Genomic DNA, 4011 nt, shown 5'->3' on the forward strand with positions numbered 1-4011 from the left:
TGTTAAGTAGTACATGTAATTTCCTTGGTTTGTTCTCACACATATATTTAAATTCCTGAGCGAAAACAAAGGGGTTTCTATTATAAAACCTAATATCAAAAATAAACTCTATATTGACGTCAAAACGTATCTCTACAACAACTAATCCTCCATTGTCCCACTGCTCATGACTGAGCACCAGTGTTTGCTAAAATTAGATAATATATGACATTTTATATTGGTAATGAAATGCAAATCAAACACTGGAAATTACCTAGTCTTGTTTCTAATTAAATGTAATGTTTCTACTCATTGTAAAGTACAAGCCTTATCATCAATGGTGTGGATTTTAACACCATCATTATTACAGGGACTGAAGAATGGGTCGACGTTGTCAGTAAAGGAGCAGCCAGTAAAGGAGTACATAAGAGCTGCAGTATCAACATCGTAAAAGTAGACCAGGCCTTCCTCATAATCCACAAACACCCCCACCTTCTCGGGCTTTGACTTCAGAGAGAGACAGACTGATGGGTCAGCAGTTGCAAAATACGTCCGCTTCAAACATACAGTCCAGAAACCATTGTTGGGGCTCAGTGTGATTTGTCTCTTCATGTTGGACTTTCTGGCCACTCCTAAAGTCCATGTAGACCACCTGCTAACCTGAACCTCAAAGTAAAATCTTCCTGAAGTGAAACCCTGCTCTGATAAGACACATCTACAGTCATCAAACTCCTTTACTTCCTGTTTAGCACTAGACTGGGTGGGTTTGGGATGTACTATATCAGGATCCAGTATCACATCCACTGCATACTGCTGGACCTTCTTCAGCTCAGCCTCAAACACCTTCTTTATCTGTTTACTGAGCGTCTGCTCCAGCTGAATCACAGCTCTCACCACAGTCCCCTCATGTGATGGAGAACTAACACTGACCTCTGTCCAGTCCTTGGTGGGTGGAGCAGTGTTCAGGGATGAGAAGCTTTGGATCAGGTGCAGGTGATCTTCAGAGAGTGAGAGCTGCTCCACCTCACTGCTTCTCTTCTTCAGCTCAGAGATTTCCTGCTCCAGCTCTTTGATGAAGTTTTCAGCCTGTTTCTCTCTTGTTCTCTGCTTCTCTTTGATCGTCCTGATGAATTCAGCCTGGCCTCTCTCAACAGACTCCTTCAGAGCAGTGAAGGCCTGAACACCTTCTGCTGTTTCTCTGTCTGCTCGTTCTTTACTGAGCTTCACTGAGCGTTTGATCTTCTGAAGCTTCAGTCGTCTCTTCTGGATCATCTGCTGAATTTCAGCCTCTGTCTCCTTCAGCTCAGCCTTCTTTCCTTCATATTCTTCTTTCAGAGGAACAACATCATGAGCCTTGTGGTCTGAATAGGTGCAGAACATGCAGACAAACATCTAGTCAGTCTTGCAGAACAGCTCCAACAGGTTACTGTGATTCGTAGACATCCTGTCTTCCAGGTTTTCCACAGGGTCGATCAGCTGATGTCTTTTCAGGCCTGACATGGTCAGGTGAGGCTCCAGGTGAGTCTCACAGAAGGAGGTCAGACAAACCAGGCAGGACTTCAGGGCCTTCAGTTTGGTTCCAGTGCAGACGTCACAGGGAACTTCTCCTGGTTTGGCAGCTTGTTGCTCTGAGCTGCTGCTGCTGGTTTTCTGTTGAACTGACTGTCTGAACTGAGCAGCCATCTCAGAGATGAAAGTATTGACCCTCAGCTCAGGTCTAATGTAGAAAACCTCTTTACAGTTTGGACACTGGTTTGGGACATTAACATCCCAGTGTTCAGTGATGCATTTGTTACAGAAGTTGTGTCCACATGGTAAGGCAACTGGATCAGTGAACACATCCAGACAGATGGAGCACAGAAACTGATCCTCAGTCAGCAGACAGCTGGCAGCAGACATGTCGACACACTGAGGGCAAAAATGTGAAAAAAAATGTAAATGCAGATAATTTCATTATTTGTTTAATTACACCAAATTGTGATTAGTGGAAGGGGCGCTATCCTTGATTCCATCATTCACACAACTGAGGAACACATTTAATAAGGAATTGGCACAACGCAAACATCAAAGGAACTTTTCAATGAACTGCATTGTAGACACTTCAGCCCCTTTTCCACAGGACAAAAACCCACTTAGACACACTAACATCAGGCTTTTGTCAGCAATGGAAAGGGTTTTAATCGGTATCACACCTGGGTCAAATGACTCTGCTGTAGACACTTCCAGAGACAGAGACAGACGGAAGACTGAGCTGCAATGAAAGTTTGAAAAACACACAATCACTGATGGAAGCATCTCATTACAGATGCTCCTTTCCAGATGTGACAGATCTGTTTCTACCAGTCTGCAGGGCGACTGGTTCTTGTTAATACCATAATTTCAGTCTGTAAATTTATAACAGAATTCAGTTTCAAAGAGCCTTGAATAATAAAAAGCACCATGTCATCCTGCGTTACTGCTGCACTATTGGTTAAATCAGGACAAAGAGGAGGACTGTCTCTTATACACATCTGTTAGGAGCTTCTCTTGATTTAATTATATCACTCTGGGCACATGTAATATCTCCCAAAGTGCTGTTCTTTGGTATGTATGTATGGAAATTTTATCAGAATTCGAAAACACATCTCTCATTTGAACTGTTCTTCTATCTGTTTTTACTGACTCCTCTTCAATGTAACTGCAGCTTCATCATCTAATGTCATATTACATGTGGTGCAAGGTGATTTAATGTAATGTAAAGTTTTAGTTTTAGTTGTGTTTCAGCAGGTGATATGAAAACTAAACCAGTGTTGGTAGAGAATAAGTGAGAGCTGAGGACGCCCTCTAGTGGAGCGTATCATAAACTGCAGCTGGAGGTCACAATGACATGCTGTGTATTTAAAGAAAAACGTTGCAGCAGCATAACTGCATATCAGACAATTAATAACCTGAGTTTTAATGCAGTGATTTAGATTTTTATTGCTTTTTTCTTCTGTTTCAACTTGTTTGCAGATGTTACAAATATAGTTAATGTAGATGTCTCCAATAAATAAAAGATGATTCCAGTGAAGTCTGATTTTCTTCAGTACTTTCTCAGTATAGGAGTGAGAGTAAGATTTAAAGCTTTCTACTTTTCTAATGGGGATATTGGAGTTTATTGATCAAAAGATAAAGTTGTTTTTTTTTTTATTTGCACTGACCTCCTCAGTAATGTTATATATACATAACATAAGAATAATGTAATCATTTTATATATACATATAACCTCTACACACACACACACACACACACACACACACACACACACACACACACACACACACACACATGCGTGTATATATATATTTTTTTTGTTTGAATAACAGCTTTGTGTCTGACAGGATTTTCAGAATAAAATGATGCCTGAGATTTGAAAAATCTGTTAGAAAAACTTTAGCTACTTTAACTTGTGTCTTAATGAGCCATATGAAATATTAATAAAAATAAAAACAACAACATGAATTAAACATTTCTCCCACTAATTTTAAAGAAGATAAATGTTTGGATTGATTACATTACATCCTTATTAATTATTCAGTTAGTTAGTTAACCAGTTAATTTTGTCCAGTCAACACGTTTGAAATGTTTACCACTGCAGATTACTGCTACTTGTTTCCTCTTATTGATAAACATGCACAGAGTCCTGCAGCTGGTCAACAATAGATAAGAGTTTGAAGTGAAGAGTTTCTAGATCAGTCAAGCATCCCCCATATCCCACGATTCATCATAACAACCAGCGACACACACACACCTTGCAGCTCTGCATAGATCTCACAGGTAACACTGTGTGGAGTTTTGTCATGATCATTTGAGACGGGTGTTGTCGGTTTATCAATGTAATCTTTTTGTTAGAAAAAGTATATGAAGGTTTTTCCCAGAGGCAATGAGAATGGCACTCAGTACATATTGACAAAAATGTCAAGTAGAGTGATTTAAAAAACTTCTTTAACCGGATCTGTAGCATCATTTAACAGGTTCTTCCCTGGCCCATGCCTCATCCCTCCACCATGTTTG

At 40.0% G+C, this 4011-nt stretch overlaps 1 pseudogene across 1 annotated transcript; it reads right to left on the bottom strand.

Annotated features, from left to right (window-relative positions):
* Positions 1–284: 284 nt before the first annotated feature.
* Positions 285–2446, bottom strand: LOC111669958 (E3 ubiquitin-protein ligase TRIM21-like; annotated as a pseudogene). The gene is made up of 2 exons (XR_015438474.1): positions 2172–2446; positions 285–1887 (listed from the first exon to the last, which is right to left on the bottom strand). The product of XR_015438474.1 is annotated as an E3 ubiquitin-protein ligase TRIM21-like (transcript).
* Between the last annotated feature and the right edge of the window lie 1565 nt (positions 2447–4011).

This window comes from Seriola lalandi, unplaced genomic scaffold (assembly GCF_002814215.2).
Source record: "Seriola lalandi dorsalis isolate HSWRI2012SDOR001 ecotype SW California unplaced genomic scaffold, Sedor1 jcf7180002054826, whole genome shotgun sequence".
Lineage (NCBI taxonomy): Eukaryota > Metazoa > Chordata > Actinopteri > Carangiformes > Carangidae > Seriola > Seriola lalandi.